The following is a 13,312-nucleotide window of genomic DNA, read 5'->3' as shown; positions in this document are numbered from 1 at the left end:
GTGACAATTCTGCCTTCTATTGTATCCTAGGGTTATCGGATCATTTTTACTATTATATTTGACCTGTAATTTATTGTCCTGCCTTTATGTTTCTTTTGGTGTACACTGCCTTAATACTTTATCAGTGAAGGGTGGTATATCAGACACAGACACACACACACACAGAGAGAGAGAGAGACAGACAGACAGACAGACAGACAAAAATACTTTTGCTGAATGAAATCCAGGGTGCTTAGGCTTAGGATAGGGCCTTCTCTGTGGTGGTGCCCTGGAAGAGAAACACATTCCTTTCCCTGAGGTGTGGCTGCTGCCAACACTGAAAATCTTCCTCCAGGCCTTTTGGAACTGAGAGCAATGCTAATATCTCAATTGACTTGGCCTGACAGAGCAGGAGGAGTGAACTATCCAGTCAACTGTGGCTTGTTCTATTTTAAATCAGTTGCCTGGCCTGTACTCCCTCAGTTATGTGGCACACTTAGATCTGTGGTCAAACGCTTCACTCTTTTCCTACCTCCATCATCTGCCCAATGATTGGGTTGTCCCTGAGCTTAGTGATCCCCAGGCTAGTGAAGACACTCAGGCCAACATTTTACCTTTCTTGTATTTTATCAACTTAGCAGGGGCTTGACTCTGATAGGACTCCCAGCTGACCCTCTATGCCTGAGAAAGGCGGGATCCCACCAGAAGGTGAGCTGTATTCAATGTAGCACTGAGCACATGTTTTTGTTGCACCCCCGTCTCTTTCCCTTGCATTCACCCTAAATCTGTCCAGAGCAGATTTGGGGCTGATGGGGTGTATATGCACCCTTTTTACCTGTGGAAAGGGCTGCCCATTCCATGTATGCCACAAGAAACATGGGCTCTGTAAGTGTCCGCTTTCAAATGAACCCCGCTGAACGTAGTCTTCCAAGCAAACAACGACAGGACTGCACTGTAAAGCTATGGTTTAAGAAACAATCTGATGAATCCACAGAGCGCCACTTCCTGAGCTTATTTTTAACTCTTATTTCCTTGTTGCAGGCAGCGGTGTATTTTTGTGTTGGGGGGGGGGGGTTGTCCACAGAACAGATAATACATAATTTTAAATAGCTTTATGCAATCACAGGGCCCTCTCCCGATCCCTGTCTCTTAATGTGGGTGCAGCAATCCGCCCACTTAAAGCAGCTTTTAGCTCCAGAGCCTTCTGCCACAGCTTTCTTGATGAGAATGTCAGCCAAGCCACCCATCTGGCCCCTCCCTCCATTCTGTTAGCGGCAGAACTGAAGGAGGAGGCGGGGTGCGGTTGCGAGAGATAGTTATTTACTGAGTGCTTTGGGGTTCTTTTAGAATATAAGACATTGTGCTCTTGCATCCATGTGGCTTTCTTTTGTGCTTGGGTTAAATCCGTGTGCGCTATTGTAGTGCTTTTTTAATTGTAGTTCACAGTCAAAGCCCCCTTTCCCCAAGAAGGATTTTGACATTTAACGTTTGAGTACAAATTCTTTATGCACTGAGAGAACAACAGCAAAAATAAATTGATCCACATGTATGGCGGGAAAGGAAGGGGAGCAAACAGTAGAAGGGATTTGCCTCTGTACTTACTTGCCTCTGTACGTCTTGGAAGGTCATGAGGCTAGAAGCAATCTTTGTCTTAGAACTGGATTTAAAGGTTGGCCTAATATTTGGCTTCAGGTCTAGTATTTCTTCTAAGTTGGCAAAGTAGACTGATTTTTTGGGGGGGGCAAGCAGAATTTCTACATGCATGGCTATTATTATTATTTATTAAATTTGCCTACCACCCTTCATCAGAAGATCACAGGGCAGTTCACATCATAAAAATACAAAATGAGAACACAAAATACATAATAAAAAGAACAAACACAAACCTATAACTCCCTCCCCTCCCACAAACACATTTGGAAGACCAGAATGTTCAATCACCCAAAGGGCTGGTTGAAGAAGAAAGTTTTTGCCCAGTGCCTAAAGATATGTAATGAAAGTGCCAGGTGAGTCTCCCTGGGAAGAGCATCACACAAACAGGGAGCCACCACAGAAAAGGCCTCTTCTTGTGTTGCGTTCTCAATGTCAGTGGGGCTTACATCTTAGTAGATTGTTATGATTGCAGCTTATTCCTCTTACAACAGAATGCAGAAATGAGTCGTGTGGCACCAATTATAAGAGAGTGTGTCAACCAGTTTCTCCTCTGCAAACAGGAAAGCTTTTGCCATGCAATGTTCTGCTTTCTTTTTAATGTGATCTTAATCTAGGGAGAAAACCAGCATTGAGAAGGTTCTTGCTCTACAGTTTGCAAGGCAGCATCAAGCGATAACTGCTGCCAACAGAGTTCACCTCCTTTCATCCCAGGGCAACTTCAATTACTTTCTCCTACAAAACCCCCCCATGTAGAACAGTTATGGATGAGGGTACCTTTAGCTCTGCCACCTATCTGAAGTTTTACCACTCTAAGACAGGCTCTTTCTGCTTAGCAGTAATGGTAGATGATTGCCGCTCCAAGATGCCAGCTTGTGAAGTAACTACACGTAATCTTCCTCTCCTGCTGTGTTTACACAGTGTACCACTGGGAGCTGCAATGAATCCCAAGGCAGGGATGTGATATAAAAAGGCATGGTGCCAGATCACATTATGAGGTAGAAACAAATATACACACTAAAGTTTTAATGGCATCCTGCTTCTATCATAGCATGTGAAGTACCTTATAGCAATATGCAATTCATGCTTGATGTGATGATGGCTTTGAGTGCAAATTAATATGCTTAAGATATATTTCACCATCCTACACCCCATCCCCAAGTTTGTTGGCACCCAAAGAGACAGATGTTTGCCTTTCTGCTGAACAAAAAGCACAGTTAAATTTATCTTTTAACAGAAAAGAGTAGATGCAGCAGTCCTGCAGGCAAGTTAAAAAAAGCACCCTTGTGTGCATCACAACTTCTAGGTGAACTGGTTTGTAGAGTAGATTGAGCTTCCTGCCCCGTGAAAGGCAAGAACAGTGAAACAGCATCCTTTGGTGAACAGACTTATTAATAATCTTGGTATTTGTATCAGATGTAACGAGCATAACTGGGGAAATATGGCAGTCCGTAACTTCTGACCATTCACAATTTGTGTCTATTCCAGTGTTTCCTGGTCCTGTTCAGGGATTTCTTCCCAGCACACCCATTTTTTGTTGTTGTTCAAATGCATCAAAATGTTTGGATTTGTGGGTACAACTGCACACATAAAACCCTGAGTCCATAATCCCAGTAGAAGGAAATGCATATGAATTTCTAAGCATGCAAAGCTTTGAAATGAGGAGACAAGGAACAAATGGAAAGGTAAGGATTGTGAGGGGGACGTCAGTACAGACATAACTTTTAAGTGTGTCTTGTATAAGCTGGAGCTGTTTTGCTTGCATGACTAAACAAGCAGTTATAAAGTCCCTGAGTGTATGAAGATCTTGACAGATGTGCTCTTCTGATGGTGTCTCTGAGCCCTCTTTAATTATTCCTAAGGTACTTCTGAAGGGTGTGTGTGTCTTCCTTCTGACAGCCCTGCGCCTGTGCTCTGTTTCCTATCATGAGGATTATCTATCATTTATCTTAACACGTTGCAATAAAACTCTGGCACTTCAGAGTGATTGCTGTTTGGCATCCCTGGAGGGACAGTGCCTCTTGACAAGGCTGTGTTAACAAATTAATCCTTACACAGATTGGGATGCTACTCCTGAAGAAAAGAAGCCTGGGAGCAAAGGAGAAAGCAAAGCAACTAGCAAGCTCTGGGCAGCCCCTTCTTCTTCCCTACTTATGTAACTAGTTTTGTGTTGCTGAGGTCAGCTTACCATTTGACACTAATGTAATGAGGAATTACAGCAGTGCTTTGTGAACAGAATCCAGCCCGAATTAAAGTAGGTGAGAGTGGCCATCTGCAAGGTTCTTGAGTTGTAGGACAACTGTCCTTTTGAGTTTGAGTGATATATGCTCATGCTTTGCCAACAAAGGTTTCCCAGTAGTGATGTATGGAAGTGAGAGCTGGACCATCAAGAAGGCTGATCGCCAAAGAATTGATGCTTTTGAATTATGGTGCTGGAGGAGACTCTTGAGAGTCCCATGGACTGCAAGAAGATCAAATGTATCTATTCTTAAGGAAATCAGCCCTGAGTGCTCACTGGAAGGACAGATTGTGAAGTTGAGGCTCCAATACTTTGGCCACCTCATGAGAAGAGAAGACTCCCTGGAAAAGACCCTGATGTTGGGAAAGATGGAGGGCACAAGGAGAAGGGGACGACAGAGGATGAGATGGTTGAACAGTGTTCTCGAAGCTACAAACATGAGCCTGACCAAACTGCGGCTGACAGTGGAAGACAGGAGTGCCTGGCGTGCTCTGGTCCATGGGGTCACGAAGAGTTGGACGTGACTAAACGACTAAACAACAACAACAACATGCTCATGCTATCCCATGATGAAATGTGCTCCACTGAGAAGGAATAATGGATCTTGAGGCAACCCAGCACAAGTGCTGCTTCCAACATAGGTGCTGTTCAACTGCATGTATTTACACTATGTATGGAAAATGGATTTATTCTTGTTTGTCTCCCACAACCCTTCAGAGCAGAGGGTTGGGAGACCATGGTGGTAGAAGGGGAAATCTCATTTGCATGAATGGAAGTCCATGGCCCAAGCAGGACACTACAGTGGGATATCACCCTGTATGATTTTAGGAAAGGTAAAAAATTGAGATAATCCAATGAAATAGCAAGTGCCATAAATATGTCAATAAATTCAGAATGTTTGGATGGGAAAGTAGAATGACATTTTCAGTTTTGGATGGCCAACTTCTTGTTTTTCTGCAGTAAGCTTTCTATTGCCTTCCTCTTTCCAAGCTGGCAATATTTTCAGCAGTATTTACTTTTTAATGCACTACATACTGATGAAGTACAATTACGTTTTCTCTGCATTGCTTATGTTCCCATTTAACATGTCTGATATAAAAGGGAAGTGGGAATGAAAGGCACAGTCATGGTTTTATGGGATAAATTGTCAGATTTTTAGGAGGTGGGGAATGACCGCCTAACAGCCCAATCCTATGTATATTAGTATGAAGGAAATCCTCTTAGATTCTTCAGATTGCTGCTGAAAAATCTCAAGTGACAGCTGCAGCAAGCTGTCATTGCTTCAATTACTGTATAAAGTTACAGCAGGAAGCCCATAAGTCTTTTTAATTTGGAGCTTGCTGCTTTTAATACAGGCCGTGCCAAGTTTCATTTACTTTGATACAGTAGCCTGGCTTGTGCCTATCTTGATTTGATACAATCACATTGGTATACTAGAATGTGAGTAACTTCTTGCACCAAATTTGACTCCATCACGTTGTATTTTTTATTATTCAGATTTCTGAAATATGCTGAAAGGCCTCTGGGCTAATGCACATAAGTACACAGAAGAATGACAAACTAACTGAAAAGAGCTAAGAATTAACTACAAATATCTACTTTCAAGTACCGTATTTTTCGCCCTATAAGACGCACTTTTTTCCCTCCAAAAATGAAGGGGGAATGTGTGTGCATCCTATGGGGCGAATGCAGGCTTTCGCTGAAGCCTGGAGAGCGAGAGGGGTCGGTGCACACCTACTCCTCTCGCTCTCCAGGCTTCGCGCAGCTCTCGCTTGCGGAGAGTTGCCTGCATGCTGAAGCCTGGGCATGCTGAGCTCAGCGCGCCCAGACTTCGCGCAGCTCTCCACAAAGCGCAGGAGCCCAGCGCTGGGCTCCCGCAGCTTGCAGAGAGTTGCCTGCATGCTGAAGCCTGGGCATGCTGAGCTCAGCGCGCCCAGACTTCGCGCAGCTCTCCGCAAGGCGCGGGAGCCCGGCGCCGGGCTCCCACGGCTTGCGGAGAGTTGCCTGTTCTGTGGGCTGGGGTCGGGGGAAGCTCAGGCTTCCCCCGCCCCAGCACCGCGCCTGGGGGGAAAATAAATTTCCCCCCTTTATTTCCCCCCAAAAAACCTAGGTGCGCCTTATGGGACGGTGCGTCCTATAGGGTGAAAAATACAGTATAAGGTAAAGGTAAAGGGACCTCTGACCATTAGGTCCAGTTGTGGCCGACGGGTTGCGGCGCTCATCTCACTTTATTGGCCAAGGGAGCCAGCGTACAGCTTCTGGGTCATGTGGCCAGCATGACTAAGCCGTTTCTGGCAAACCAGAGCAGCACACGGAAACACCGTTTACCTTCCCGCCAGAGCGGTACCTATTTATCTACTTGCACTTCATGCTTTCGAACTGCTAGGTTGCAGGAACAGGGACCAAGCAACGGGAGCTCACCCCATCACGGGGATTCGAACCGCCAACCTTCTGATTGGTAAGTCCTAGGCTCTGTGGTTTAACCCACAGTGCCACCCGCGTCCCACTTTCAAGTATATGATAAGCCTAAAACAGAAATGAGGAACTCCCATCAGCCCCAGCCAGCATGGCCAATTGTCAGACATGATGGAAGTTGTTGACCAACAACAACAACTGGGGGGCTGCGCTTCCCTCATCTCTGGCCTAAGAGAAAAGGGATTAGCTAATTTTGTGAAGGCCAGAGAAGTTAGCTATGGTCATCATGCCTATAGTCTTCTGTAGAAAGCTGTAGTTAGCCTGGGTCTTGTATGTCTTTCCTGCCATCAGTGTGAATCCTTTGGAATTATGAAGATTAATTTGTACATTTTATCCTTAATTCATGGCAGTTTTCTTACACACTATGCTTCAGAAAATGCTGTTGATGTAACTTTTGAAAGCAGTCTCCTTTGGCCCCACATTTCTGCTCTTATTCGTCTGGCACATCACAGCTCTAGCAACATGTCAGCTCTCTGGCTTCCTTGCAATAACATTACCATTGATGCATCCACTTCTGTGCTACAATGGAGGCACAATCCAGAACGGCACACAATTCTTAAGAAATCCACTATTTAAGCTGTAGAATCATAGAATTGTAGAGTTGGAAGGGACCTCTAGGGTCATCTGGTCCAACCCCTTGCAATACAGGAATCTTTTTGCCCAACTTAAATGTGGAATTTAAGAATCATTTTATCAGATGTGCCATACTAAGAATCTGGAATAGATATAAACCTAGATTATGCACAAAGATACCACGATGGATTTCACCGCAAGAAGCTTTCTTCAGAAAAGAGGTGACAGGCAAATTTTATCATCAAGGAAATGATAAAATTAAAACAAGGGAACAACGAATAACAACAGAACACCACAACTTTCAGTGAGTTTTTTATTATTTACAACTAGTAGAGAGATTTAAGTTGGATAAGAAGACTTGGGGTATGGAACAAAGTAAGGTGGATTTTGAGATGCAATTGGGTAGTGATGATGAGCATGTATAAACTCTTGTTGAAATTTGAAATGGAAGAGGAACAAGTTAAAGAATGCATGCTTAAAGGGGCAAAATATATTGATTATAATATACAGATAGAACAATGGGAACACATGTGGACCAAAGGGCCAAAATACCCACTGTGTTATGATTAAAAGGGGATTTTTACAAAACAATGTACCATTGGTATCTAATTCCTGAGAAGTTACTCAGATTGTATAAAAAATATTCCAAACGTCTGTTGGAAGTGTCAGGAACATGAAGGGACGTCCATGCTTGCTGGATGTGCAAAAAAGCTGCAAAATATTGGGTGCAAATGCACATTGAAAATTGATACTCAGCTGAAGCCAGAACTCTACCTGCTAGGTCTAATAGATTCAAAAGTAGAAAAAAATTATGGAAGATTTTTTTGATATAGGTTCACAGTGGCGAGATTGTTATATGCACAAAGATGGAAGGACTTACTATCACCTATTATGGAATAACGGTTATTGAAATTATTGGATTTGGCTGAGATGGTGAAGTTGATGGTGAAGTTGATTCACCTGGCTGTGAGTTGTGAAGGCCGCTCCCTGCAAGGCCTTTTTCCACCTGGCCTAGGGGGCGGGACCCAGACTCACCCAGCCCTACTAAAAAGGCACCTGGTGAGACCAGAGGGACATTGCTGTGCCTCACAACAAACCCTAACTTGGATTCTTTTGCTCCATCTTTTTGTGCCTGCCAAACAGCTGTGTCGTGCTTATGATAATATTTTATTCTCTTGTTAATTACACTGCTTTAAATGTGCATTTTATATTTGACTTCACTTAGCAATTTTTAAAAAAAATGTTTATTTTTTTTGTTAACTTTGTGTTAAATATGTATTCTGTAGTTGACCTCACTTGTAATGTTTTATTTTGAAATCTTTAAGATAATCTTTTAGTTTTCTGTTAGTTATGTTGCTTTGACTGTATACTCTGTATTTGACTTTCTTCAGAAATGTTTGATTCTGGATTGTGTATTGATGTTTTAATATGCTGTTAACCACTTTGATATTTTTCTTAAAAATATAAAGCAGTATAGAAGTGAAATAATTAATAATTAGAGAAAAATCATTATTGACATTTATTAATGATTGGAAACCCCTTGCAGACTTTTTGAGCCAAAAAGAAAATGAACTTTTGATATCTGGGTTTCAAGACGGAAAAAAGATTGGTATATATGGAAAGTAGATGAGTTGGATGATACTCTGGAGCAAGTGTTTTGCATAAGTCTATAAATAGATAGGTGGAGTATCAGAATTCTTTTCTTTTACAAAAAAATTCATACTCCTGATTTTGTTTTACTCCCTTTGCATCATGTAAGCTTTTTTGGTTTTGATCAACAAATTTCACTTTCCTCCCTACTCAGTGACCAAAGACACTGGCATTTGTGTGTTTGACCAGTACAGAAAGAATAAAATAGCAATTTATTGATCGTTTAATTAGTGTAAAGTTATGAAGTTAGGGTTTTCTTTTTTAGAAAATACTGAAAGGACTTCATTTATCCAAATATCCATGACTGAAATGCATGTATATGATAAGGTTAAATTATTACTTACAATATTTTTGTCAGATTTCATCTCACTTAGATAATACATTAATTTGCAAGTTCAAATAGTTAAATTTCAGGCTATTGGGTCAGACCCAGAAGATAAGTGAAATCATTTGAAATGCTTTTATTACTCTAGGCAATTCTTACTCTGGGCTTCATCTCCTATCACACTATTAATTTGCCAGTAATTAATTTGCCAGCAGATTGTGTGTGTGTGTGTGTGTCCATCTTGCAGATGCAGCAAACACATTTGAAAGTTCATTGTGTGTGTTCTGCTTTGGTGCAGTGTACACCCAATACTTTATGTACACCAACTGATGTTTGCGGTGTATGTGCAGGAATGCTAGAAGTTGAGTCCCTGTTCAAAGCAAACCAGTTCGTCAGCATGATTACAGGAATTTGAAAAACCCTCAATTACAGCTCTTGATATCAGCTGCAACCCAGAGAACCCCTTTCTTCTGTTTATATTTTTTGTGTGCAATGCTTCTTTCCTCCATTGTTGCAGAATGCTTGCAAGTCCATAAATGTCAATGATAGGTGAAGGCAGGAGCAGAGAAACATTGGCTGTGTGTACACGTCACTGCTGACAAAACAGGCCAGACCGCCCCTGTATGATAGATATGGATTGTGGCTAACATTGTGTGTACACAACACCCCAAACCAGTGTTGGGAGTGCATTGGATGTGGAGTAAACAGGAGTGTGTACACAGCCTTTGTGTTTGCACATTTTTCCTGCTGATCAACAGACATGAATACTACTCCAAACCCTTATAAATGGGGGGAAATAAAAAGAATTCCACACCAAAGAACTGTACAACAAATATTTTACAAGCACTGGGCTTTAAAAAAAAAAAGTTTCAGGCATGTCTCTCCATACTCCGTGGCAAACTGCTGCTTAAATTCAAAACTCATCCACTGTTTTGATAGATTGTAATCCGAATATAATTTATTTATGGTCCACTGACTGCAAACAATACATTGTAATTAAATTGCAATAGTTGAAATTTGAACTTCGCACATAAGCAAATAAAATATATGCCCCGCCGTGATATAATGAGTAAGCACAACATTCCACCCCCCCCCCTTTTAAAATATTGACTTAAGAAATGAGCTGCAGTTTGAACAAGCAAGGGCTTTTATATAGGGAGATCATTTCAATAGCACAGAGGCAGAGAAATGATCAATATTTCTGCACTGATCTTTTCTTCATTATGGAGATGAACCCATAGCTCAGTGGTGGAGCATCTGCTTTCTGCATCGAAGTCTCCAGTTTTAATTCATTGCATCGCCTGTTTAAATGCTCTGGTAGTGAGTGATGCAAAGGTCCTCTTTCTTCAGGAGACCCTGGAGACTCGCTGTCAGTCAAAGCGGACAATGCTGCCTTGGACGGGCAACGGACCTGCTATAAAGTAGCTTCCAAGTTGCTATGGCCTATTTAATTAGGACTAGCTGCTTTTCTTCAACTAATATTTCGTTGAAGGACACACTGTGCTGCTAATAGGAGTGTTCACATGTTGCATTCAGTGAGTATACAAACTGTACTCAAATAGTTGAGCTGCACACTTGTACAGTCATTTACACATAACACCCAATGAGTGTACACTCTGTGTTTGGAGTGGACAGTGATGGGAAACAGATGGGGTGCCAGAAGAGGCATCACTGCTTCCTGGGATGGAGAGGGACAAGGTGTGAGGTCAACACTTGGTGGGTGAACCAGTAGGAACATTGCTTAGGCTCCACTTCCTCCCCTCTCCATCCTAGTCAATGCCACAGCCAGGAGGCCAGGTGTGCAGTGGCGACTCTCCCCAATGGCTGCTCCTGGCTGTATTCCTGTGTATACAATAGTTGAGGAGCACAGAACATTTCACATGAACATTTGTACATGAGTAGAGGCAGTGCGGACACATATTCAGTGTAACGTGTCATGTAAACAAGCCTAATATTGCCTCTGATCACATGATTGTAGGTTGGAGACCATTGAAACAGGAAATACATGGAGATGAATCTATCTTTATCTTCCTCACCTTTTTAACCAGTACCACAAGTCTGGTTTGGAGGCCCCTATTATAATTCTTTAAAATGAAGGAAGTATTTCTGTTTCATTGAGCATCTACTATTACAGAACAAATCTGATCCTTTAAAAAAAAAAGTTATTGAAGCAGAGAATGTATTTGCCTAAGGAAGTAATCCATAAAAGTCAGCTTCATAGGACTAATTCAAAGATTATTGGAAAGCAAAATATACCGTACAAATTCTTTAATACAATTTTTCTTGGGCAATAAAAAGTTTGATGCAAAGCAACTTAATTTAGACTGCTACTGGGACAAGTCAATCATTATAAGTGGTTTTGCTAAGCGTTTGTGTTTTTGCTAAACCAAATGGTCTGATGTGTTGTTCTGTTCTTAGTTTCTCATAATGGCTAGGGCAGAAAATCCCCTTAACAAAGGAAATCTCTCTTCTACAATCCAGCAATTTCTGCAACATCCAGTGGGAGCACATAAAGGGCTTATGTTGGGTAATAGATTAGCCCTGGAAAATTTGAATTAAATTTGTTCTACTAGGCATTGGTTCACAAAACCTTTACAGAAGTGCCAAGTGCTCAAGAACTCCAGCCAGAGCAGACTCTAACTCATCATGCCGCCCGTGATTAAACACTGTTTCAAAAACAGAACATGTTCCTCTGGCTACTTTTACTGTACATGAGTAATAGAAGGGACTATTCGCTGCCTCACTCTGCCTAATGATACACCTGGCCCTGGGACTCCTTGAAGGAAAAGGGGGATATCAATGCAAGTAATAAATCAAATGCATTATTAACAGTTTAACTTTTAACCTTCATGATGACCTGTGAAGCCCAGTTGCAAAAATACTACCTCTCTTTTCTTGCCTTGCCCACTTTCTAAGCTTCTTGAAGTTTCTTAGTGGTTGTTACTGCGTCTCCTATTGTTCTCCAACCATTGCAAATCTGCAAGCCGATTTCCCAGCTTCTGTCTTTCAACTCTCCACCCCGCTGCTGCAGACACTGTTCACAGCTCAGCAGTTTCAGGAATCCTGGCTGTCAAACTTGGCTGCTACTTCTCAAACGCTGGGCATTGGCCTTCTTTGCCTCTGTGCTGCTGTTAGCTTGCTGCTGCTGCAGCAGCAGCTGGGCTCTGTCCATTGCTGCTGGTGCTGAGACGCTCTGCTCAGCTTTCTGGATGTAGTCAGACTTCAAAGAAAGCATCTGGTTAGAAACCTGCAGGAAGAAGTGTGACTGGTTGTATCTGCTTAATTTATGAACTTCCTGCCTGCCCAGCCTTTCCTCATCACTTTCTTAACCTCTTATTTGGTTAACTCAGGGGTGCTTCTAGAGGGTGGGGGTATTTATTTGCTCACAAATTCATGCAGTTTATATCCTGTCCTTCCTCTTGAAGACGCCCAGGGTGGCAGGGTAGTGAGGAGTAATGGGTACTCCAGACCCAAAGAAAATTCACACTGCCTCCCCTAAAATGGCCTGTGCCACCGCTTTTCCCTCCCAGAAGTAGCTTTTGAAGAGTCTTCCCTGCATTAATAGACTCCTAATTAAGTCATAGGTGGTTAAAATTTTATTTTACCCTTATTTAATGCTCAAGTATGAAAATATATGTTTATAGCTGGCATATATAGAGAGAGTAATTTTGTAATAAGAACATAAGAACAACCTGACTGGATGAAACAAAAGGCCTATTAATTCCAATATCCTGGTTCCCAAACTGGCCATCAGTTTCCTATGGGAAGCTCACAGTCTTGCCATGAAAGCAATATTCCTCTCCTGCTCTCCTCCTCCTCCAACCACTGGGATTCAGAGGCATCTTATGATGCTGGAAGTAATAGACAACCATCAGGACATGTAGCTTCCTTGAATCCGTCTTATTTCCTTTGAAAACACTATTTTTACTTCTGAGGCAGTCTACTTGTCTTTTGCAATGCTAGACCAGGATATCTGAAAGCCAATGCTCAAGCTTATGATTCTTTATTGTCGATTGCACGAACATTATCCATTAAACTGCTTGCCATCTCTGAAACGGAACTTTGAATCAGATTTGCATAATTTGTTTCAATCAAATGTATGTTGTCTTTCTATGCTAACAGCCCTATTTTCCTTTAAGGGCCTTTCCTTTGTGTGATTTGTTATAATGCAGTTTCATCCATCCTGAAAAATGTGATTACTGATTTCTGACAAAGGGGTTGATGCCTCCCCCCCCCCCACCACGAAGCAGACAAAAGCGTGTTTCTCCCAACTAAGTATGTGGGAGAAATATTAATTTGGATATGGCTATCAAATTATTACACGCCTAACATATTAATGGAGATTAAACTATTGTGAACTCCAACTACACCACAGCTACACTAATTAACTGCATCTACCTAACTGAAATTCTGGATTACAG

Source organism: Podarcis erhardii, assembly GCF_964252035.2.
Source record: "Podarcis erhardii genome assembly, chromosome: 4".
In the NCBI taxonomy this organism is placed as follows: domain Eukaryota; kingdom Metazoa; phylum Chordata; class Lepidosauria; order Squamata; family Lacertidae; genus Podarcis; species Podarcis erhardii.
The sequence above is the reverse complement of the archived record's forward strand: the minus strand, read 5'-3'. Positions refer to the sequence as shown.